Source organism: Vipera ursinii (genome assembly GCF_947247035.1).
Source record: "Vipera ursinii genome assembly, chromosome: 3".
Lineage (NCBI taxonomy): Eukaryota > Metazoa > Chordata > Lepidosauria > Squamata > Viperidae > Vipera > Vipera ursinii.
The window spans coordinates 71,238,009-71,265,403 of record NC_139516.1 but is presented as its reverse complement, the minus strand read 5'-3'; the positions used below and the strand labels follow the sequence as shown (position 1 = coordinate 71,265,403).

General features: G+C 39.0%; 1 protein-coding gene across 1 annotated transcript in view; it reads left to right on the top strand.

Annotated features, from left to right (window-relative positions):
* NEGR1 (neuronal growth regulator 1) overlaps positions 1 to 27,395 on the top strand; it is a gene marked incomplete at its 3' end in the record, with an annotated part of 549,603 nt that overhangs the window by 443,640 nt on the left and 78,568 nt on the right. The window lies entirely within an intron of this gene.

Sequence of the window (27,395 nt, the reverse complement as noted above, 5' to 3'; positions counted from 1 at the left end):
ATTATTCCCAACAAAAAAAATTGCGGACAAAACTTTATCCTCCTTTTAAAGATCTTCTGTATATTCCACCAAATTTTAATCCAAAAGGCCTTAACCTTTTTACATGTCCACCATATGTGAAAATATGTTGCATCTTCAGCCCCGCACCTCCAACACTTAGGCTGATAATTCGGGTACATACTTGCAAGCTTTTTAGGATCTAGATGCCATCTATAAAACATCTTATAAAAATTCTCTCTTAAATTTTGAGCTTGAGTAAATTTCACATTCCTCACCCAAATCTTCTCCCACATGTCCATTGTAATAACTTCCTGGATATTTTGGGCCCATTTTATCATACATTTAAGAAACTTGTGCTTAAGGAAGGAAATGTGTCCTGTGGTCTAATGTTATATGCACATAGATGATAGTCCTTTGCTAAATTACAGTTCATTAGAAAAATATGGCACTAGCATTTTTTTTGTAAATATGGCACTAATGGTTTTCATAGTTTGTGTTTATTTCCATTTTTACTATCCTACTTTGGTATAAGCTAATGTATTTCATTCATGTATAGATTAAGTCAAAAAGGAAAATGTATTTGCATGTTAATTCTAACAGAGTACTTTTCCTTTTCTCCTCCATTCTAGATTGATCAATGGGCAACAAGGAATTACTATAAATAGCTATAGTTCAAGATCATTTTTAAATTTCAACAATGTGACAGAAGAGCATTTTGGCAACTATACATGTGTCGCTGCCAACAAATTAGGCACAACCAATGCCAGCCTGCTTCTTAACCGTAAGTCCAGAAAAAATATGAGAAATATTCAGGTGGTCCTTTTATTTTCCCTTCTTATCTCCCCTGAAGAAAAGAAACTGTACTTCTCTAATTTAAATGTCTGGTTCATACATTGCCTTATAAGATCTTTAACTGGACTACTAAGATGTAGTCCAGTAATGGGCCATCAGATGAATATCAGGGATGCATTATTTGGAATTCCTAAATGTTCTTTCATATACAGCCCATGTCATGGCATAATAATAGTACATACATCAAGCCTTCAGCTTTTGCATGTGCTGTCATGAGACAAGGAGGGCTTTGACTGGCACTGATTAGCAAGTATGTTGTTACACTTTGCAGCATAGTCTTATAAGTGAGGGTGAGTGGTTGTGTAAACTAAAACAGTGGTGGATCTACCATAATCATGTGATTGGTCAAAGGTGTTAACAATAAAAAGTGTGATATTAATTTTGAAGTGTGAACTCTGATGCTGTAGCTGCTGCTCCTTGCCACGTTATATCGTACCTTATGTGTAACTCTTTTGGAATTCAGTCAGTTGACAATAAGCAATTGACTGGCACATTTCACTGAGTGTTACAATAAATAGAATCTGATTAAAAAAATATTGCCTACCATTTTTAAATTAGGCTTTGATTTCTTAATTAAAATGTGCATGAATAAAATAAAGCTGGTGATACATTAGGAAGATACAACAAATAATTGAGTGGTTGGAATAGAGTAATTAGAAAAGCTGCCAATACTAACTAAGAATGCAGAGCCCCTGTTGGCCAACTATCTTTATTCCCCTGCAGTGTTACTATTGGTATATGAAGACAAAGTGATTTTATCATGATTCTGTCACAAAGCTTGCTGCAGCCCGGAAGCAACTCTTTCTGTTAGTGTAGAAGACAGCACATTTCAGCTTTGGCAAAATTTCTACTATCTCAGAATCCAGCTAATTAACTGCTTCTATTTGTATTTCTTTAAAAGAATTTGAATACCTACAGTATGAAAGAACAACAGAGATTACATCTTTTTTCACAAATTCTGTTCTAAGGATGTAAGATAATGCAATGTCTGTGGTACTTCCAATGTTAAACAACTCAGATGATGAACTTTGTAACAGCAGAAGATTGAATATTAACTCGTATATTTAAAATAGCTTTCTGACATTCACTGTACAATTATGCTTGGCTTGTAAATTGAATGCTGGAACAAAGTGCTTTGAAATTATAATATAGTATAGTATAGTATAGTATAGGGATGCGGTGGCTCAGTGGGTTAGGACGCTGAGCTTGTCGATCAGAAGGTCGGCAGTTTGGCGGGTCAAATCCCGAGTGCCGCAAAGCAGAGTGAGTGCCTGTTACTCGTCCCAGCTTCTGCCAACCTAGCAGTTCAAAAGCACGTAAAAATCCAAGTAGAAAAATAGGGACCACTACGGTGGGAAGGTAACAGCATTCCGTGCGCCTTTGGCATCTAGTCATGCCGGCCACATGACCACGGAGACGTCTTCAGACAAGCGCTGGCTCTTCGGCTTTGAAACGGAGATGAGCACCGGCCCATAGAGTTGGAAACGACTAGCACGCATGTGCGGGGGAACCTTTACCTTTACCTTTATAGTATAGTATAGTATAGTATAGTATAGTATAGTATAGTATAGTATAGTATAGTATAGTACAGTATAACATATAATATAATAATATAATATAATATAATAATATAATAATATAATATAATATAATATAATATAATATAATATAATATAATATAATATAATATAATATAATATAATATAATATAATATAATATTATAATATAATATAATATAATATAATATAATATTATAATATAATATAATATTATAATATAATATAATATAATATAATATAATATAATATAATATAATATAATATAATATAATATAATATAATATAATATAATATAATATAATATAATATTATAATATAATATAATATAATATAATATAATATAATATAATATAATATAATATAATATAATATAATATAATATAATATAATATAATATAATATAATATAATATAATATAATAATATAATAATCAGTAATGAAAGATTGGTTGGAAAAGTAGTAAAAAATGAGCAGATTAAAATTTTGTGGAATTTCCAAGTACAACTTGATAAAGTCTTGTGGCATAACACAACAAACTTAGCTGGGGTTAAAAAAAAAGTGTGGATAATTGATGCGGCAATACCAGAGGATAGTAGTATAGAAAACAAAGAATTGAAAAAAATCACCACATGTCAAGATGTAAAAATCAAAACTGGAAGTTTATGGCATAAACTAACCATGGTGGCACTAGTGGTTATCTGCAATCTGTGTGCCATACCAAAAATCTTGGAATGAACTTACAAAATCTGTAAATTGACAAAATTTCCAACTCTCAGTTATAAAAGGCCCCACTGCTTACATCCTTACATATACTATCCTGATACATTGTGACAACCTAGGTTTTTAGGAAGAACTCAATGCATATGAAGGCCAATATTGACTAAATAACTGGCAATTGTGAATTTCATGTTGTTGTATGTGAATAATAATTCATAGTACAAATTTGATTTAAAAATATCTTCTTTGGATACACTTTTGATGTGACCTTCAAGCTACATCAGCTATAGAAAGACATTATTGGGACAATGTAGTTTCTAGTATATATTTATATTTATTAAATATATTTATTAAAACTAATAGGAAGTCTACTGAGAATATGTGCAGTTCTGTTTGCTTATATCACAATATATAAACAGCTATGTTTGGATATAATGTACACATATGACCTATTAAAAACACAGATAATTTTTCAGACCAGATCGAGACTTAACCCAAGATCACTATTACTTGTGACAATTATTTGTGACTTTACTTGATTTCTTTGAAACTGGGAATTCCGCTAACTAGGAAAAAAAAATAGTGCTATTACACACAGAATTGCATGGTAGGACAAAGGTAAGAGCTTTGGTTTAAACTCTGACCAAACACAAAAGTTTTACTGATAACACAGCATATTATTAGACTGTAGGTAAGTAGAGAAAGTTTTTATCATTATTATTATTTTAAAGACCTCTGTAATTACAGGTTTTTCCATTTTCTGAAAATAGTGTTCTGAACAAGACTACATAAAAATAATATGTTAACAAATCAACATTTTAATGAACAATGGAGTAAAGAGGGATAGATTTTAATATCAGATATTTCTTCTGACAACAAACTAAAAAAGAAATGACCATTTTATTTGCTATTTCAGAGAACTGACAAAACTACAGAATAGAATTTGCTGCTGTGATGTGAGAACACAAACTGAAGCCAGAACCTCAGTATTATTGATGTAGCTTAACAGGTCTCAATGCCGAGAGAATAGATATCCAACAACTACAGGAATTAAACTTTACACCTGTCTGTTCAGAGCAATAATAGGGGTTATACAGCGTAAATTGCTAAAAATCACCGAAATGTGACTTGTTTTACAAAGAAGATGATCTCATTGATAGAACAGATATGATTTTCCAGAATCTTTCCAGTGAGTGTAAAGTCGGCTCTGAGCATGGACGGACAATTTGTGGCAAAGTAAACAAGCCGTCAGCAGCCAAAATAAATTCCAAATGCTACACAAATCTCATGGTACCATGAGCAAAATAACTAGATGCAATATTCTAATTAGTTGTGACTTAATCCATCATCTCATCTATTCCAAAAATATTCTTTTTGAAATACATTGTCTGTGCTTCAAACACATGCTTGCAAGCACTGTAGGGTTTCAGAGATAACCATTTTAAGCTTATGGGCGTGTACTGTGGATAGTCCCATCCTGCCATCTAGGGGTTCATTTCAAATATTTTCACTGTTTACTTGCAGCTTTCTCTACAAACTTTGTTCTTCTTGGGAATGTGGAAAATTTGTCTATACTATAAATAAAGACAGACATATTGTGATTCATTAAACCTGTTTTCCCAAGCATGCGAGCTCTTCTATGCTACCTATCCAAGATTAAAAAAAACAGGGTTTTTTTATCTTTTAAGTGAGACAAAGAATGAAAGCTAAGTCTCATTTAAATATGCCAACTCTGTTTTTGAACTAGCGCGCTGTCAAAACCAAATGAAAAGTGCTTCCTTAAAAATAAATCTGGGGAAAATAGGAAAATAATGCTAACCTTAACCTCCATTACCAACTCTCCAATTTAATCATTTGTCAAATGCAAGGAAATGGAATAGTTTTGCAATTAAATATTTGTATAAAAAGGTACCACATCTACACTCAAACTGATAAAACTGCAAATAAAATATCCCTTGTATGTCATGATACTGTATCATAGTCAGACAAACAAAATCCTTGAAAAGGGACATTTGTTATCAGTTATATGTCTGAATGTAGGTTTCTACTATATCTCTGTTTTAGTCACAGAGAAATGTGCATAAGATTGCAATCCAAGATTGTTTGGCCCTTGGTTCAAAAGGAGCCTCTGTTTGAGATGAAAGCTCTCCAGCTTATTCAACATAATATTCATGATTTCCACTGTTCCTCCTCTCAAACTTTCTTCAGTTGCCTCTGCATACCATTCTGAAATTTATTTATTTTATTTATTTATTTATAAAACACAGAAGATTAAAAGGTTTCCCTACTCCCACAAAACAGTAGTTAGAACTGCAAAGTCTCGAAAAGCTCTAACTTATTGCCTCTAGATTAAAACATAATGAGAATTTCCTCTAAAAACAATAGTCTGTTTTTGCATTGGTCTCTTGAATCCATTGTATAATGTCATTTCAGTAGGTGACAGCACCTGGCTGACCATGTCTGAGTTTGTCAACTAAACTCCAATGAGCCTGATTATTATTAGGAAGGGAGAATCCCAGGAATCTTACTCTTAGCAGGGAAGTTTAAAAGCATTCCCAAAGAAGTTAGCAGCAATTACTACTGTGTTGTTGCCAGCTGAAGCCCATGGAGATGGTGTTGATGTCACCAAAGCTTTACTGAAGTGAGACTTTTCCTTTAATAACATAGGTCATTGAGCGTGCCTGTCTTAAGTTGGTGCTTAAGATATACCTGAATGTGCGTGTGTGTGTGTGTGTGTGTGTGTGTGTGTGTGTATGTATATGTATGTGTATATATATTTTGCTTTAATTTTGTTCACAGTTCTATCTGAAAAATATGATAATTTGGCAGTGGTATGTCGTATGTTTCAGATATTTGGCCTACAGTGAAGAAGTTGAGAATTAGCCAAACAAAAGCAATTGTACATGATATTTTAAAGAGAATTCAGCTCTATATTCCAAAGTGTTTATCACTGCAGAATGCTAAAATGTCATTAAGCAGCTGTCACAGACTCATTTTAATGTTGGATTATGTGATCTGTTTGTATACCTATCATATGTTTTCAGCTCTTTGGAGATGAAAGGTGCAATAGAAATGTTGAAATATGGTAATAATGCTGGTGAAATGTAAATACCATGTTGCCTTGAACATCTGCTTTCATGAAAGAGAAGAAAATAATTTCTTTACATCATGAAAAAAATGCTGTTCATTTTCCAACTAATGTAAGGTTCAGCAACAAATAGAAATTTTTAATCAAATCAAATTTAGGGAGAATATAAAGTTGCTGTAAGTTGTCCTCTGAAAGAATGGAAAGAAGGAAAGATGAATATTCTGTAAATGGAGGTAGCCTCAACAGTGCACCTCTGTTTGGAAAGGGGCAAGAAGCTGAAACTATCATCTAAAAAGAAAGAATTGTTTATGTTGTCCCTCACATTTTAGAAGCTTAAGTCTCTTTTTAGTTTAAGTTATGTTTGTACCAACAGGATCCTGATAAGGTACTTTGATAGTATGACCCCAGGGGTCCAAACCAGCTTGTTGACCACCCCACTGATCACATACTGAAGCATACCATCAAAGAGTCCAAGAAATTCTCCCAACATTTTCAACAATGGTGTGAGCAGAATCTTGACAAATCAATGTGAGATATTATTGGTAACTTTAGACTTTCAGCATAGTTGTATACATACATTTTTCCCATTTGCTGGCTGTGCTACGGTTGTGTTCAAGTCTCCTATTATTATTGGTACTGTATTTGCTTTCTTTTGCCACAGTCGTTCTACTTCTATTTGCCGGTCTTTGTATTTTGTGATTTTTTTTCTCCAGTTGTTTCTCTTCTATCCTGCTGTTTCCAAGCACTGCTCACTATTCAGACATGTTTATCTTTCTTATCAACAATTGTTAAGATTGGGATGTCATGTGGCAGGTCCTTTTTTGTTAGAATTCTAAAGTTCTAGAGCACTTTAGGGTGTCCATTTCCTATTATTATCTTTATTATGCACAGCTCATTCCTTCTTATGATTACACAATTTCTGTTGAGGATCTTGTGTGAAAATGAGTAGCAACTACCGGTATATATTATATTTTTGTAAAACCAGTACTACTGACCTGAATGTTTTTTTCTAAATCTGCTGCCATGTTTTATATGAATATAAACCCCAGGTTAAAATGTATGAATTATAAATGCGTCTTGAAGTTTGAAAACATTCTTTCCATCGCATATACTTATGACTGCTTTGATTTGCAATTGGAAAAAACCCTATGTATAATTATCCAAAATGCAGGCTTAGATATGATGCAATCTACTCCCAGATAAATACATGTATATAGGATTGTAGCCTAAGTTCTCTTTTTAAAAAAACAACACAAAAAACCCCTCAATGTTCTATAGATAGATAGAGCTTAATTATCAAAATAATATACCTAATAGTAATATATGTGTTTTGTTATTATTTCATTGTCTTTAATTACTATTATTAATTTCAGTGCAACACAGTCTAGAATTCCAGTGCTGTTTATGAATACGATATTTGAAATGCTTTTGTCAAAGAAAACCATTGATGATGTAGTTCAGTGTGTCTACATCTCATTAATCTTTCTGACCATTTGCATAGTCCATGACACCAGTGATCTATTTAATATTGCAGAGCTTCACTTATGGAAAGTGATTCCTTTGGTTGAATGGCTCCCTTTGCTGAAAAAAAAGCAACTCCAGACTAAAAATGTATTTATCTGTGTGCAGATGATGATCAATGCAAACACTTGTGTAAAAGTCAGAATGAACTATTTCTATCTGTGGTCTGTACAGTAAACATTCTGATTCTCTTCATGTGGCTCAGGTGAGAATGTGAAGGCTGCCATTTCAGTTCTTTTAGCTCTAGTGATGACTGCTTTTGGAAAGGGGGGCACTGGGAAGACATGTTTTTCAGATTAGAATGTTACACTGGATATTTGGTTTGCATGGACAATAATTCTAGATCTTGCAGCAGTATTTTGGTTTTTATTAAGGCTGTGCAATGCTTTTTACTGTACAAGGCAGCTTCTCTTTAATTTGCCCCACCTCTAATTCAAAATTCTTTGAGGAGCTCCACCTCTGTTGTGCAATTGAAAAATAGGGGAGGTGTCATGCTCAGCCCCAAATGTTCTGTTTTGCTTTTTACATTATCTTTAAACCTTTGGCTGAAATAATATCTTAAATGTAAGAGGAAGAGGAAGAGAAGCTATTAAGCTTTTTCCATGTTTACAATTATAAATTATACAGATATGTTTCTTCTTTTTCTCGTTTTACCTTGGAAATAGTATTTTCCACTACACCCCTATTGAGAGCTGTAAGTATGTTAGTATATGAAGCAATGTTATCTGAAATATCAAGGATAAAAAAGGCAGAACACAAACTACAGTACACTAAGTATGGCTTTTGAGACTGTCACAGATACAATCTCAACTATTTCAAGAAGCTGACTTAATAAAAAGATTGTGTAATTTTAAAACCTCTGTTTTGTTTCCCAGTTTAAATTTCTTGTAAATGTTGTATCTTTTCTTAAAAAAACAAACTTGCCTTGGTCATTGTAGGGGCCATACCTATCCATGCTATATAATAGGGGAAAAACAGAGATATTTTCCTAATCCATATTTAGCTACCTCTAAATGAAGAATATAACCACAAAGAAGATTGAGTGATTTTCATACAAATCTACATTTTAATATGATCCAGATTTAAGTAAATAACAAGTTCTTAATTTGGTAAGGAAATAATGGTTTGATGGATATTGTTTATGTATGATATCCTCTGCTGTGTCAAATAGTGTCATTCCTATTGCTGCATTTCTCTCTCTTTCTTTCTCTCTCTTTCTCTCTCTTTCTCTCTCTCTGTGTACTGAGATTATATGAAATATATGTGGTCCTTGCTAATAAGGTTCCACAACGTAATATTTTTAAAATAATTTGTTATTTGTAAAATGAACTGGGGGAAAAACATTGACTCTGTGTAATACATAGAATGGAGATATTCTAAGAATTTTATAAACATCTGTAGCAGAGTTTGCTAGCTTGTTTATTTTTAAAAAAAACTCCATGATCTCACTGAGTACTGTAAGCCTTTTTGCCATCTCTGTGAAAGAAAGGCTGTCTCCGGGGAAATTTGGTTTAAATCACTTCTGTGTTAACCAATAGCCTATTCTTTCCTAGCTCTGCTCATTTCACAGATGCTAACCATAAATACAGATCATGATGATATTGGACTACTATTTTATTATGTACTATCAGATTCAGAATGTAGAAGACTGTAGATTTTTGTTCATTTTTGTCCTTGATTTGCTTTGTTGTAATTTTCAACAGGAAATTAAATCACAGTTCCAAGTTATAATTGTAATGATGTTTTCCATTAGACTTTAGAATAGGTTGCAACATAAAATCAACAACAAATACATAAAACACACCACTTGAAATAGCATTTATATAGCATTTTTGCTTGAGTAAGAAAGCATTAAGTTCACTTATAATTTACACCTCAGTAGTTCTGCAGAATCCTGAAACAAAAGCCAGTATATTGTCCCATATTATAGATAACATACCAAGGCCAGGAGATTAAGATTGTAAAATACCATCTAGTGAGTTCATGTAGTATGTGAGCTTTGAACCAACTTTAAATCCATCCTTCTCACCTCTGAACTATACTGATTCTAACCATCATTTCAGTGAAGTTACAATATTTGCCATTAAATCAAAGGCAAATAGGTGTGACCTTATAATGGAGAATAGAACAATGAAATCTTGTCCTCGTAGTGCTCCAAGACTGGAAATTTCTAGAAAGTCAGATTTATGCCAAGTTGATGTCAACAAGACAAACAAATATAGAAAGTTTTCTTTCTCTTCTTCTTATTTGTTGTTTTTATGAATTATTTCCTAACTGTATCTAATGAAAATAAAGCAATTCAAATCTGGGAAGAAGTAATTTAGTTTCTGTATTGGTACAGTATATGATGGCAGCTCTTCAGTCCCTCTCATCACAACTCATTTTCACCCCCAATACTGCAGTTTTTGATATCAAGAGAAACAATTCTGATCCCATTGTTTTTTCTCTGACATCTTTCTCTGACCTTCTCAGGCCAGATCATATGCCATTTTAGACCACAGAATCACAATCATTAAAAAAAAGACACTAATCTGTAAGGATAACCAAGAGCTATGATTATTATTATTACCAGTATTGGATGATTAAGTGACAAATGTTCTGATTAAGGCTGCATGTGGAATGTGAGCTGTTGTTTTCAGGCATACATTCTGTCTCATAAAAGGTGCATTGTTTTTAGTAATGTATTTGGAAAGGGGCAAACAAGAACAAGGAGCGCATTTTCTACTTCATATACTTGCATCTAGAAAGGTGACACAACTACCATGTTTCCCTGAAAATAAGACCTACTCCAGAAATGATTATGTTTTATGTTTATGTTTTATTTGATTTGTATACCGCCCTTCTCCCTAGGGACTCAGGGCGGTTTACAGGGCATATATAAATAACGATACAAAAGTTAAAAGAAAATTAAACCAATGCCCAGTTAAAAAATAATAATACAATACTAAAAACACCAGTTTAAAACCCCTAATCCCCCATCAGGCCAGACCAGCTAATTCAAATAAGTGGGTCTTCAGGCCGCGACGGAAGGTTCGGAGGTCTGATGTCATCCGGAACTCCACCGGCAGTTGGTTCCATAATGCCGGAGCGCCCACAGAGAAGGCCCTCCCCCTGGGGGCCACCAGTCGGCATTCCCTGACCGGAGGCACCCTGAGGAGGCCCTCTCTGTGGGCACGTACTGGGCGGAGGGAAGTTGATGCCGGCAGCAGGTGGTCCCTGAGGTAACCCGGACCCATGCCATGTAAGGACTTAAAGATCATAACCAAGACCTTGAACCTCACCCGGAAGACAACTGGTAGCCAATGCAGCTCGCGGAGCAAAGGTGTAACATGGGAGTACCGGGAAACTCCCAAGACAACTCTCGCGGCCGCATTCTGTACCAGTTGGAGCCTCCGAGTGGTCTTCAAGGGAAGCCCCATGTAGAGAGCATTATAGTAGTCAAGGCGAGAGGTCACGAGCGCATGAGTGACCGTACACAGGGCATCCCGGTCCAGATAGGGCCGCAACTGGCGCACCAGGCGGACCTGGGCAAAAGCCCCCCTAGTCACGGCCACTATATGATCTTCCAGGGTAAGCCGTGAATCTAGGAGGACTCCCAAGTTGCGAGCCCTATCCACAGGGGGTAAGAGCTCACCCCCCATAGAAAGAGATGGAACATTTTGAATGTCCCGGGATGCCGGAATGTACAGCCACTCAGTCTTGTCAGGGTTGAGTTGAAGTCTGTTCCTCCCCATCCAGACCCGAACCGCCTCCAGGCAATGGGACATCACAGCGAGGGCATCACTGGGGTGGTTTGGGGTCAAAAAGAAAAGTTGGGTATCATCAGCATATTGATGATACCCAACTCCAAAACCACGAATGATCTCACCCAGCGGTTTCATGTAGATGTTGAACAGGAGAGGCGAGAGAACCGACCCCTGAGGAACTCCACAAACGAGAGACCTAGGGGCCGATCTCTGCCCCCCTGCCAACACCGACTGCGAGTGTCCCAGGAGATAGGAGGAGAACCATTGAAGAACTGTGCCTCCCACTCCCAATCCCCTGAGACGCCGCAGCAAGATACCATGGTCGATGGTATCGAAAGCCGCCGAGAGGTCTAATAGGACTAGGACAGAGGAATATCCCCTATCCCGAGCCCTCCAGAGATCATTCACCAGAGCGACCAATGCTGTCTCCGTGCTGTACCCAGGCCTGAAACCCGATTGGTAGGGGTCCAAATAATCCGCTTCATCCAGGGCTAGAGGGAGCTGATGCGCCACCACACTCTCGACAACCTTCGCAAGAAAGCGAAGGTTGGAGACTGGACGAAAGTTGTTCAATACAGCTGGGTCCAAGGCAGGCTTCTTGAGGAGAGGTCTCACCACCGCCTCCTTCAAGACGGTGGGGAAATAACCCTCACTCAAGGAAGCAGATATAACCGCCTGGAGCCAGCCTCGTGTCCTCTCCCTAGCTGCATAAACCAGCCAGGAAGGGCACGGGTCCAACAAACATGTGGAGGAGCTCAGCCTGCCCATAATCCTGTCCACTTCATCAGGGGTCACAGAATCAAACTCTTCCCAGGTAACATTGACAAGACCGCCCGTGTCCTGATCGCCAGACTCTGCCCAGTTGGAGTCCAAACCGGTCCGAATCCGAGCGATTTTATCCGACAGATGATGACTAAATTCCTCGGCACGACCCTGCAAGGGATCCTCCCTCACCTCCTGATTAAGAAGTGAGCGAGTCACCCTAAACAGGGTGGCCGGGCGATTATCTGCGGACACGATGAGGGTGGAGAAGTAATTACACCTCGCCACCCTCATCGCTGCGAGATAAGACCTAATATAGGTTCTTAACCGCAACCGGTCGGGTTCGGATCGGCTGGACCTCCAACAGCTCTCTAGGCCCCGTTTCCGACGCTTCATCTCCCGGAGCTCCGCGGAGAACCATGGAGCTCGCTGGGATCTGCGCCGGGTCAGGGGCCGCAAGTGTACAACCCGGTCAAGTGCCTCAGTGGCTGCCCTTTCCCAGGCTTCCACTAAGGCATCCGCCGAGCTGTGAGCAATGGAGGCAGGTGGGGACCCCAGCGCCGCTTGGAATCTATCAGGATCCATTAAGCTTCTGGGGCGGTACCATCTAACTGGCTCCGTACTCCCACGGTGGGGGGTGGCAAAACGGAAGACCAGCCGCAGGAGATGATGATCGGTCCATGACAGGGGCATAATAAATGGAGAGCCCCCACCAAGATCATCCAACCACCGTCTAGATAAAAAAATCAGGTCAAGGGTGTGGCCTCCCTCATGAGTTGGTTCAGAAATTACTTGCGTCAGGTCCATGGCCGTCATGGAAGCCATGAACTCCCGAGCTAGCTCGGATGAACCTCCCAGGGATGGTAGATTGAAGTCTCCCAAAACTATAAGTTTGGGAAACTCAACCACCAACCCCGAGAGGATATCGAGCAGCTCGGGCAGGGCTGCCGCTGTGCGACTAGGCGAAATGTACACCAGCAGCAAGCCCAACTGCGCCCCAGAACCAAATCTCACAAAGAGAGACTCACACCCGACTATCTGAGAAACGGTGGTCTCCCGCGGACATAAGGTCTCCCTAATAGTGACCGCCACTCCCCCACCCCTACCATGAGCTCGTGGCCGGTGTAGCACCCGGAAGCCTGGTGGGCAGAGGTCAACCAAAGGGACCCCACCCTCTGGGCCCAACCAAGTCTCCGTGATGCAAGCCAGGTCCGCATGCTCACCCTCCACTAAATCCCTAACGAGGGGAGCTTTGTTAACCATGGACCTGGCATTCAGGTACACCAGCCGGAGCTCATTCAGGTACACCTACCCTGATTTTTGTGGGTGGGCCTAATATAAGCCCTACCCCAAAAATAAGCCCTAGTTAGGACCCTACCCACTCCATCCCACCTCCCTGCTGCAATAGGGCAAGAGAGCATGTATCACCCCACTGCTGCCACAATGAGGCAAGGTAGGTGGGGGTGAAGCTGCCCCATGTGCCCCCCAGCCAGGCCATTCCTTCATACTGTGACCTTCCCTTTCACTCCCCTCACGAGATGGGACTGTCATGCTATGGAGGATGGGCATGGTAAGCTTGGTCCCCATCCACCATTTCAGAGAGGGAGTGATGGTGAAAGGCTCTGCTGCTGCTTGCACTGCTAGAGGGGCTTTTTTTGCCCCACAGATCACCTGCCTGGCGGCAGCAGCAGTCACCTCCTTGTCCACCAACTGTCCCGTGGCTTGCGCTGTGACTGGGCAATGCAAGCCTCCCCTGCCACCTCCATAACATGGCAGTCCAGCTCAGGTGGGGATTGAAATGGAAGGTTGCCATGCGAAGGAATGGCTGGCTGGGGTGGGGGGGCTGAAGTAAGCAGATGCAGGGCACATGGGGTGGCATCACCCCTCCCCCATCTACCTTGCCTCATTGTGGTGGAAGCAGAAGAATTGGGCGGGCTCCTGCTGGATGGAGCTGTTGGTGCCGCTGCTGCAAGGCGAGACAGGTGTCACGAAAATATAATACATCCCCCCAAAATAAGACCTACTGCCTCTTTTGGAGGCAAAAATAATATAAGACCAGATCTTATTTTCAGGGAAACATGGTACCAGTAGAAAGAAAGATCAGTTTAAAAAGAAAGAACAACAAAACAAACCTTCAACTAATTGGGAATTAGAGTCATACCTGATTTTAGCCAGCAGGAAATCAAAATAAAATGATGAAGTTAAGGTCAGTACATTCTATTCAGGACAAAACAGAAACTTTGTCAGCAGTCTTCAAGAACTGCTGAAGGGAGATGTTTTCAATGCTGATAAAATGACCATATTTCAGCTTATCTGTAAATCATGCACTACCCCAGCTATTATATTTTAAAGTCTAAAATAGTTTTATTTTAACATAATTTAAATTGCAGTATTTGGATTGTTATCTTGCCTGAAGTATCTGAACTGTTGATGCAAATACCCATACTTTGTTGTTGCTGAGTCATTCTGCACTATTTTGCACAATTCTGCTTCAGGACTTTCTAAATCAAACTATATTGGTAGTAAAAACTTCCAAACAGCAAATTATAGTGCATTCCAGTATGTGGTTACAAAAAAGTAACAAACAAACTTTTTGTATTGAAATGGGTAACAGAATTGTAGCCTTTGGGTTTATAAAATAATTCTGTCTTCTAGAAGATCATTGGATTTTTTTATTCCTAATTGTTCTATAGTAGGAGAAAGGCTAGTAAGAATGAAGTTAGATTTATTGACAGGTCATATTTAGGTTTTTCCATCCCTTTTTCCTGCCTAAATTTTGGGGATGAGGTTTTTACTGTTCATTACAGAAATATTGCTATATCTTGCTCTATAGCATTTTAGTGTAGTGCAATGTCATTCTAAAAGATGTTATGCAGTAAAAATATTTCCATACTGCCAGAAGCACATGGAACCATAAACCACATCTGACCCTAAACAAATAAGCAAATTTAAATTCAGATACCGGTAATTATTTTAAAAGCTACTATCGGTAATCTTGTATATGGGCAGATTAGACTGACACAATGTAATGATTAATATTATTGGCAAGCAAAGAGTGAAAACCACTAGTCAGCCACATTAGGACCTAGAATAGAGTAGGGTAGGGTAGGGTAGGGTAGAGTAGGGTAGGGTAGGGTAGAGTAGAGTAGAGTAGAATAGAATAGAATAGAATAGAATAGAATAGAATAGAATAGAATAGAATAGAATAGAATAGAATAGAATAGAATAGAATAGAATAGAATAGAATAGAATAGAATAGAATAGAATAGAATAGAATAGAATAGAATAGAATAGAATAGAATTTCTTTATTGGCTAAATGTGATTGGACACAAAAAGAATTTGTCTCCTCATTCCTGCTCCTTACCTCATGGTACTCCATCATGGAGGAACAACATACTAGCACCACTGATCCACAGCTTCCTTCTGTGTTGCTACTCTCAAGGTAGCTATTGCTTGGATAGCAGCAGCACTGCTAACAATGTGTATTAGAAAGGAATGTCACCAAGAATATTTGGAGGTCACATTTGGGTTTTTTTAAAAAAAATACTTTTCCACAGACACATTTGAAATGTAATTGACCTGTTGATGTCAAAAAATGTAAGTTCAAATACTTTTTAAAATTATTGCCCTGGATTCAGTCCTAAATAATAATTTTATTTCCTGAACTTTACTGTGAGCATTCTTAAATTTGAGAATTGTGCTTTTGATGTTGAGCTAAAAATGCTTTGAGATAAAGAAGAAAAGTACTAGCATTATATCAGTGACTCAGCTAAACCTAAATCTGGCTGACAGATTCCCAACAGCTGCTACCAAACACTAAGTGCATAGCACAGCAGAACTGGAAAAAGTTAAAAATGGAACTGCCACATTTTCTCCGTTTGTTTTTTTTATTTCTGTCAGCACTCTGCTCCCAGCCACTGTGAGAAATGGCCAAAGCCAAACTTAATCCAAATAACATTCCAAAAATGAGAATCCTTGGCAATCTTCTATTTGTTCAACCTTTGAAAACTGTAATTTTTTTAAACTGTATTTGTTGACTATTTATCATTTTGATGCATGGCTTGCATGCAAGATTTATCAGTGACATAAAGAATAGCCTAGCTGTATATGCTATACTTTTCCCTATAATTAAAAAAAAGGAAGAGTGCATAATTTCTGGGCCGACTCATGAGAGAGGCCACAACCCAGACTTGGTGTTCTTGTCTGGACGGTGGCGTGATGGTATCGGTGGGGGTGCCACAACTGTTACGCCCCTGTCATGGACCGATCACCACCTCCTGCGGCTAGACTTCCCCCTTGCCACCCCCCACCGTGGGTGCACGGTGCCAGTCAGATGGTACCGCCCTAGGCGCCTAATGGACCCTGATAAGTTCCAGGCAGCGCTTAGGGACACGCATGCACCCCCTGCTCACAGCTCGGCGGATGCCTTAGTGGAAGCCTGGGAAAAGGCAGCCACGGAGGCTCTGGACCGAGTTGTACCCTTGCGGCCTCTGACCCGGCGCAGATCCCAGCGAGCCCCATGGTTCACCGAGGAGCTCCGGGAGATGAAGCGTCGGAGACGGGGCCTAGAGAGCCGTTGGAGATCCAGTCGATCCGAATCCGACCGATTGCGACTAAGAATCCTCACCAGGTCTTATCTCGCTGCGATAAGGGTGGCAAAATCCAACTACTTTTCCACCCTCATCGCGTCCGCAGATAATCGCCCGGCTGCCTTGTTCAGGGTGACTCGCTCCCTACTAAACCAAGAGGTGAGGGAGGAACCCTTGCAGGGTCGAGCCGAGGAATTTGGTCAATATCTGCTGGATAAAATTGCTCGGATTCGAACTGGCCTGGACTCCAACTGGGCTGAGATGGAAGAACAAGACATGGACAGTCTTGTCGACGTCATCTGGGAAGAATTTGATCCTGTAACTCCTAAGGAAGTGGACAGGATTATGAGAAGGTTGAGCTCCTCCACATGCTTACTGGACCCGTGCCCTTCCTGGCTGGCCTATGCAGCTCGAGAGGGGACACGAGGCTGGTTCCTAGCGGTCATCTCGGCTTCTCTGAGTGAGGGTCACTTCCCCACCGCCTTGAAGGAGGCGGTGGTGAGACCTCTCCTCAAGAAGCCCACCTTGGACCCATCCTCTTTGAATAACTTTCGTCCAGTCTCCAATCTTCGCTTCCTTGCGAAGGTTGTTGAGAGTGTGGTGGCGCACCAACTTCCTCAGATCCTGGATGAAGCGGTTTATCTAGACCCGTACCAATCGGGTTTCAGGCCGGGCTACAGCACGGAGACGGCATTGGTCGCTCTGATGAATGATCTCTGGAGAGCCCGGGACAGGGGCCATTCCTCTGTCCTAGTCTTATTAGACCTCTCGGCGGCTTTCGATACCATCGACCATGGTATCTTGCTGCGACGTCTCAGGGGACTGGGAGTGGGAGGCACGGTTCTGCGTTGGTTCTCCTCCTTTCTCCAGGGTCGCTCGCAGTCGGTGCTGACAGGGGGACAGAGGTCGACCCCGAGGCCTCTCGCTTGCGGAGTCCCTCAGGGGTCGGTCCTCTCGCCTCTCCTGTTCAACATCTACATGAAACCGCTGGGTGAGATCATTCGCAGTTTTGGAGTAGGGTACCATCAGTATGCTGATGACACCCAGCTTTTTATCTCAACTCCAAACAATATCAGTGATGCCCTAGACGTGATGTCCCGCTGCCTGAAAGCGGTCCGGGAATGGATGGGGAGAAACAGGCTTCAACTGAACCCGGACAAGACTGAATGGCTGTACGTACCGGCAAGCCAGGATATTCAGAACGTCCCACTGCTTAACATTGGGGACAAGTTACTTCCACCTGTTGATAGGGCCCGCAACCTGGGTGTCCTCCTAGACTCGCAGCTCTCCCTGGAAGACCACATAGGAGCTGTGACCAAGGGGGCCTTCTCCCGGGTTCGACTAGTTCGCCAACTACGGCCTTATCTGGACCTGGATTCCTTACGTACAGTCACCCATGCCCTTGTGACCTCTCGCCTAGACTATTGTAACGCTCTCTACATGGGGCTGCCCTTGAGATCCACTCGGAAGCTTCAACTGGTGCAAAGTGCGGCGGCACGGACACTCTTGGGAGCCTCCCGATACTCCCATATCACACCTCTCCTCCGTGCGCTGCACTGGCTTCCGGTTGCCTTCCGTGTGAAGTTCAAGGTGCTAACAATGACATACAAAGCCCTACATGGCATGGGTCCGGACTACCTACGGGAGCACCTTCTGCCAATGTCAGCACCCCACCGTCCTGTGCGCTCCCACAGAGAGGGCCTCCTCAGGGTGCCACCGCTCAAGGAATGTCGGCTGGTGGCCCCCAGGGGGAGGGCATTCTCAGTAGGTGCGCCAGCCCTCTGGAACAGCTTACCAACCGAAATCCGGATGGCCCCTGACCTCCGTACCTTCCGTCGCGACTTAAAAACTTTCCTGTTCCAGCAGTCCGACCTGGCATGATAGCGTTAATTGGGGTCCCAGTTTGTTTTCATTAGTGTTTCTTATTATTTTATTGTTCAACCTGTATACATTCCTTCCTCTGTACACCGCCCCGAGTCCCTCGGGAGAAGGGCGGTTTATAAAAACTAATAAATAAATAAATAAATAAATAAATAAATAAATAAATAAATAAATAAATAAATAAATAAATAAATAAATAAATAAATAAATATACTTATCACACAAGTTACCAGTTTCCTGAGGGTAGGTGAATTCAGTGTGTGTGAACTAGCAGAGCCTTTGGTGTTTTCTGACTTGTAGAAAAGACAGCAAAACAAGTTAAACACTGCAGGAACCAAACTAGCTCTTTCTTATGGACTTGTTTAACAACATCTTGGAATGGGCTAAAGGTCATGATTCCTGGGATAAACCATCCCTCCTGAAATCTACTTAGATAACAGAACAATTATAAAACAGAATTTTGATTTGTAGTTTAATACCCAGAATCATTGACAAGCCAACATAGGAAACAATGGATGGTTAGTAAATACTCACCGGCTCAAGGTTGGCTCAGCCATCCATTCTTCCAAGGTTGTAAAATGAGGACCTGTGGGGGCAGTATGCTGACTCTGTAAAACCGCTTAGAGAGGGCTGTAAAGCACTGTGATGCAGTATATAAATCTAAGTGCTTGTGATATTGTGTACTATCTCAGGGGTGAGTGGGGGCATGCATATATTTCAAAATCAAACCACTTTCTAATTTGGACTCTCAAGCAGGGACATTATACTGAGAGCCAGGTTATGTTTTCAGGGGGTTTGCCTTGTGTGTTTAAGATACGTGTGAGTTGAAATTGCCAATATGATAAAACCTACTGAAACCATGGCTCACTTATTAAATGAGAACAGCAACCAGGTATAGAAGTATACTCTGCTGCAGTCTCACATAAAAGTACAAAACTTTTTTTAACTTTCATTTTATCCTCATGCAATGAGCTTCTGGATTCTTTCAATTATTTGCTGTGACGATGCACATTCTTTTCAAATGGAGTTAATGGTTTTCAGCATGATGCAAAAATAAAACAGAGATGTTTATTTAAATATACTTCAAGAACAACCATTTGACCTTGAGGAATAAAAGACACAAATCCTTTTCAGGCACTCAATACCCATCTTCAAAGTATTGGCTAGCGTTTCTCCTTAGGTGGCAACATTTCCTACAGTAAATTTTGTCCCCCATCTAAAGTGCAGTTAACCTTCACCACCTCAAAATGACAATCCTACAAACAGGCAATTATATTTATAAGATTTCTTTCACTTTGGCACTGCTTATACATTTCTAGGGATAAAACTAGCCCTTTCATGTAGTTCATATGCAAAGATACTGAGTGGGTGGAAACTTACTGAATCATTTTACAGCTATTTTTTGTCCCCATACCACCTCAAATTTGTTTGCTTTCCCTGAAACATGAAGATAAACTTGTGCTTTTTTACAGTTTGCAAAGCCAAACTAGAAGAGCATTTTTTTTAACCTCTGGGGACTGTTTTATGGATTTTTCAAAATAATTCTATTTTTAAATTATATGTTTTCATCTACAATTTTCCATTCTGGGGCCTTTTTATTTTCCCTTCACATGTATATGCTGACTCTTAAACTGCTTAGAGAGGGTTGCGAAGTGCTATGAAGTGGCATTTAAGTCTAAGTCAGGGGTGTCAAACTTACAATGTCATGTGACGTGTCATGACATATCGCAGCTTTTTTCCATTGCCGGCAATGGGGTGGGCGTGGTTTCGCTATGATGCATCCGGCCTGCAGGCGGGCAGTCTGACACCCCTGGTCTAAGTGCTATTGCTATTAATGTTGGTAATTTTTTCTATTTCTTCAAATGTCTTGGTGTTTTCACAACCTTCTAACATATCTGAGCCAGGTCTGAGATACAAACCAGAAATCCACTAAAAAAATTCTCTGTTTGTATAATAAAAAATAAAAAAAAAATCAATTCCTCAGGAAACCTTTCAAAATGCAAATTTTGCTGACATCTTTTTAACATAAATTTATCTGATCTGCAGATACTATATGATAGTGGGGTTTTTTTTTTGAGCCACAGCAGTTTCCGTTCTGGGGGAATGTTGCAAGTCTGTTCCCACAGAACTGTGTACTGGAATTCTTTTTCATCTGTATCTATGAGCACCTTGTAGGAAACGCAAGGATATCTCACAATTCAAAAGACAAGATTCCTATCTACAATATTGATAACAATTCTGTATTCCTTCACTGGAAGGTTGCAGATAACTTGAGGTGGGGTGGGGGGATGCGTTAGGGATACGCCCGTGTCTATGTGTGTTTCTTCAGTTGTAGATAGGGAACAATATTGGCTTAAATGATGAATCTGCTGCTTTATCTTCATGCTTGAAAAGGGGATTTTCCATCCATTTCATATGAGAATGAAGATGCTTTGTTTTGTTTTAAATGAACTCTGCATTTCAGCAGCCTTGCTCTGTTCACTGGAAACCAGTAAGATTTCTCATTATCTGCAGGGGGGAGGGGGGGAGTGCAAGCTGTTTGCTTAGCTTTCTGATCAAGAGGAAGCCTTAACAAGTGGCTTGAGAAGTTTTGATTAAGAGTATGTGGTATAAGGCAGGCAAATTACAAGGGCTCAGAAAAATTGTGTAAAGGTTGGAAACCTAATGAACAACTTGCTGAAGAGCCATGAAACATCCAATGATAGTGGTAATTCAGGAAAAAAAACTCTTTCCTTATTGAGGAATGGACAGTATTATTTGGGGACAGGTGAACATTCTCAAAATGAATATTATTCCCATATTAATTTATATTTTTAGAGGAAATCCAGTTTATATGCCTAACAAATATTTTCAGGAAATAAATTCTATGGGGTTTTCTTTTTTCTTTTGGTTCTGAGAATTAAATGCAATTAATTAGAGAGGATTCGGTTTTCTGAACCGGGAGCTGAACCTCATGCTTACCTATTGTCAAGTATTAAATACAGGTAATCCTTGATTTGCAACCATTCATTTTTAGTTTCAACAGCATTGAAAAAAGTGACATGACTATTTTTCACATTTACCACTGTTGCAGCATCCCCATGGTCACATGATCAGAACCTGGATGCTTGGAAACTGACCTGTATTTATGAAGGTTGCTGTGTTCTGGGATCATCTGATCACCTTTTGCAACCTTCTGATAAGCAACTATATGGGAAGTCTGATTCACTTAACAACTGTGACAAGAAAGGTCATAAAATGGAGCAAAACTTACTTAACAACTGTTTTGCTTGGCAACAAAAATTTTGAGCTGAATTGTGGTCATAAGTCAAGGACTATCTGTAGTGAAAGCCAAGAATTGATATTAACTTTCTGATTTGAGTAACTTTGAAATATACATGTGCAGCACTTTTGATTGGATGGATAGTATTAGGACCTAAATCTATTAAAATTCTAGTGTCTCTGGAAACAATTACTTCAGTTAAAAAGCTATAGCATGTAATTTTTGTTACCTTTTCACCCTATTCAGATATTGCGGTATGCAGGTTTGATGCAGCTGATTCTGGTTTGCTAATGGGACTCACAATAGAATATTCACAAGTGAGCCACAATAAGATACAAAAATTATTCTGGGCTTACATTCTCTAATTCTTTTCATTCTCCTCCAACACAGTTGTTATTTGTTTCTTTATTCAAACTGACAAAATGTGTGAAAGTTCATTGTGGTTTGTTTGAAAGAAGCCTATTTGAAACAGAAGCAGAAATGTGAAAACACCTAATCAACAGGAGCATTTGTGGGTTGTTCATGTCATCTTAAGTTAGGGTTGGGCATGATGTTTGAAGTTGGCCATTGTAACATATTGCAATTTGTACTGACAGTTGGGAAGAACTTCCTCATGAAGACCTTTTTTCCCCAAAATGCAAACTACAACAGAGAGCAAGCTGATTTGATTCCATGATAATATTCAGCCTGCATTAAAGAATGCCATCTTAACTGTGTTTTGTCAGGCTCTCGAGAACCAAGAATAACATGTGGAGTACTTAATAGCAGTTTCCTTTATTGTTCTTTACCTATAGAAGGAATCTTGCCAGATTGAAGAAACTGTTTGCCTAACTACAGACATACTCCAAGAAAAGCTAGGGAGAATCCATTTCAACCATCTTCTAATCAAAGTTGTTAGTGGAAAAACAGAGTTTCCAAGCTCCTCTGCCTTATTGTCCTCTGGAAATCAACCCCTGCCTTCTGGGAATCCAGACTACATTCCACCACGGTTTTTCTGTTTGTCAAATACTCTTCCCCAAGATTCACCTAACACAATCATTTGGGTACTCGGCAAAGATACCTTTATTTTTCTATTTTTTAAACATTTATTTGTTTGCTTATAACATATAGTTGCCCATCTTGTTACCAATGCTTATAACATGGCATCATGGTATCTTTTTAAGTCTAATTTTTATATCTGCTAAGTTTAGTTTTTATTGTGGCCATCCCTTTTTTATTATTTTGTAAGCAGTCTTGGCTTTATTATTTTCCTTATCTGAAAACTAGAGAATAAAAAATGAGGGGAGGGGGGGGAGAGAATGATTTTTTTTCCTTAAGGGATTTTGAAAATGAAAGTCACAAAATCTGTTATTTGTTTGGGTATTATATAGGGAAATATTATTTGTATCCACTAGTGTATTGCTAGAAGAAGACAGTAAAAATACAATCAAATGGAAAATATGTATACACTAATGCTGGGTGTATATATATATTCATTTTTGTTGCAAAAACGTAAACCTATTATAATTTTTAAAAATCTGCTCCTTTTTTCTGTGGCCCAGGATTAAATTGATGACCCCTTCCAAACTACTAAAAAGAAGAAAGAAACCTCTTCTATGCTTCAATTTTGAACTAAATTCACAACAATGCAACAATGTTTTATAAGATGTTGGAATCAAATACTCTGTCTCCCACACTTGATGTAATATTACTACAATAATACCATGCTAATGAATTTGTTTTTCTCAGAATTTGATCTGAGTTATGAATGTTATCATGAAGCTCATTTCACTATGCATTTTACACAAATTTGTAACAACTCATTTGAGGGACATTGACTGTGGATTTCAATTCATCATGGGTCAGTAACACAGTAATTACACAGTAATTACCAACGGCCTAATGTTCAAATTGCCATAGTGGCAGCAACATAAGCACAGCTTGAAAAAAAAAAGGTAGACTGCCTTTTTGTAACATCTTATTCACAAAATAGTTATATTTTCAGAAGTCATCTGAAAGCAAGATGTTATGAGAAATATATTGTCTATGTTAATATGAAACATAAGGTACACATGGTTTTTATCATATTTTAAGTCACAATTCCAATTCTAAATTTAATTGTTTCCTTACATTTAGGAAAAAAATATTTTTAAAGTAATATATGGAGTGGTAGCAACCCCTGAAAGCAGATGAAGGTTCATACAGTTGTTTTAAATAGTTACCAAGAGTGCTGAATTCTTGACATCACATGTTCCACAATATCTCCAAATTCAATGTGTTACATGACTCCAGAATGGGAACACTGCACCCAACTCACCACAGCCAACTCACTGTGGCCAACTCGTCACGGGACAACTCACCAAGGGACAAGAGTTATGCTAATATTGAAATAGAATCATTAAAGAAAGGGTGCCAAAGGATGGACAAAATGAAATGTGAATGTCAAAAATTAAAATATTTTCTTAATTATTTTAAATAATTACATTGAATTGTTGAATTGTCCCGCAGCAAGTTGTCCCATGGCGAGTTGGCCATGGTGATCTGACCCATAGCAAGTTGGCTGATGTAAAATATATGTGAACAGGGAGGATGAGGGGAAGTAATTAATGTTAGGGAAGAACAATTCAGTTTAGAATGCCCAGCCAACTTGGATTTTCCATCACACTGCATATAGTAAATTAGATGTAAAAGAACTTGGCCCTCAGTAGATTATTACACCAGTCCTGCGTAATAATAATTCTATTATATCATTGATTTTCTGTATTACCTTGGCTATTCACTGATACCATTTTTATCTTTTCCAAGACCATTACTCTTGACTCTTGTATCAAGTATTGTTACCTAACCATAACAATCAGGCTAATGCCTGACTCAGGATTAGGGTTGCTGACTGGCCAATTGCACCTGTCATTACTACTGCATTCCACCCATGACCAGCATCTTTGATTTGCAGACAAGTTGAGCAGAAGTTACTTTCTGCCCAGGTAGCAGTGATACATTTGAATGAGAGCTGAATGGTGCCACTGTGTGCTGCAGGGTTATTTTACATGACATTAATATTGATAATTGCATTTTGGATCATTCAGCATTGTAGGAAGTTGGCACAAAACTTCACCCGGATCCAGTCAATATAATTAGTTTTTCAGATAAGTGTGAAGCTTGCAGTCACAGGAGGGGACAGGAACCATACACTATAGTGGGGTCACAATTCTGATGGAAGTAAGGCTCAGCAGGGTCACATTTTGCATTTGCTGAGCTCCTGGCTCCTCAGCAGTAGCCCAAACATACCTGCTGCATGAGGTCAAGCTTGATAACTAAGAATACTGGCTCGTTCACTAAGGGTAAAAGCTAAATCATCTTGGTATATATAAAGATGAAGCTTCATTATAATTAAGAGAAAAGAAAGAAGATAGTAGATGGATTTTGTTTCCAATGTAGTGGATGCTATTCAGCCATGGATTTTACATGGAATGAGTCCTCCCTAATTTATGTAGCAGGTGTGTTTGGCACCCCTGGTGTAAAGTTATAAAACTGAAATCATTACTATTTATTTCTTAAAGGTATATGCCACTTTTTATTCAACAGTTTAAGGAGTGTATTAGCACTCTGTCCTCCAATGTTTTTCCCACCAGCCACAATCCTGTGAGGTAGTTTTGGCTGACAGATAGTAAGATGGCTAAGAATGGACCTCTGTCAATCCAACAACACAATCACTTTACCACAATTTCAAACTCACTAATGATTGTTTATTAATGATAAATTCAAGGGTTCAAAAAGCGGAAATAACTAGAAGGCAACATCTTGTAGCATTATTCTGAATAATGCAGATTCAGACTGTTGTGTTTTCATGGGAGAAAGGACAGACAACAACCTGGCATTGAGAGAAAATGAGAAACCTGTAACTGAATATCATCTGTTTGGAAGGAAATGTGCTTTAATTTCCTTTGTAAGGTTCAAGCTGTAACTTTGCAGTTGCTAGGGATTGGTAAGGACAATATAACATCTGTGCTATCTCATCTCTTAGACTTGCTGGGTTCTGCTATCCAATTTAAACTCCTGGCTTCCTGCACACTAACTAGCAAAACAGGTGCCTTTGTTTTTCCGCGTGTCAGACCTATACATTTTGAAGTCCCTTCCTTTTGATGGCAGCAGACAGGCAAATTAACCACAACAGCTCCAAGGCTGGCTTAACTTACAGGCTGAGAGCAGGTTCCTATGGACAATGAAACAGCTAGTAGATTCAGTAGTAGCTGTACTTCACACTATATGTGAGAATATCATTGCCCTATCTGTTACAAGAGCAATGCTATTGTCAGATCATTCAAAAAAGGCCTCCTAGAAGCCATATGAGAACAGAATTGAGTGAGTTATATTACCAATGCACCATTCGGATCATTTCAAAATAGCGATGAATTAAATCATGGCAATTGAACCAAAGTTTATTAAAATTTTGGGGTTAGGCAGAGAGTCAGAGAGTGATTGGAATATACTAACTCTTACTATACCAACTGCAGGGGTTTCTCCCCAAAATGAAATGCAATATGTAAATGAAGATTCAAACATCCAGGCCAAAAGTAATAAACTTTAATAAAATTTGGTCCAGTATCCATGAGTTAACCTTTTTAGATAATTTTGGCTTGGATGATTGAATCTTCATTTACATATTCAACATAGGGACTGTCCATGTGTCTTCTACATGCTGTCTTCTACAGTTACAAACAATGTTTGATTGATTGTATGCTTTCCTCTGTGTCCACAGGGAGGAGTCAAAAAAAGGCAAGTTGGAGGTTATGACAGTAGGGTAAAATCCACCTCTTTTATATGCACATCAGCACTGCACACAGGTACAAAGCGACAGCATTTCAATCACACTGCTAGGGTTGTCATGTTGACTGATTTGACTTTACCCCCAACAGATGCTAGTGGCTTTCCCTGAGTTATTTTCTTACACAATCTTCAGATTTGAAGAATGACCTCTGAGAATAAACTTGTTTAATTATTAGAGTAGTGCTAATCAGATGGATATTTTAGATCAAAATCGCAAACAATTTTTCCATGTCTTACATTATTCATGTTCTTTTTATTTATACATATTAATGCACAAATAAGCTACCAGAAGCAAGAATACTTTTTCATTCTAATTTCTTTCTCTGCCAAATAGCTATAAAAATAACGTCTTAAAAGGCTCTTTCATCTGACTAATCTGAAATTTATACTAAAGTGTTTAATGCAGATGTTGTTTCTGCTTGGGAATGAGGTTGCTAATACAAAATGTCATAATATGTTTTAAGTAAGAATATTGTTAGAAACTGTAGCATTTGGAAACAAATACTGTGTCATTATAATTTTATTAAAGATAAAGGCAAAGCTTTACTGTCATTGAATAAATATAACACAGAGAGAACAAGATATAATCCTAACTTAAACATCTTCTGTA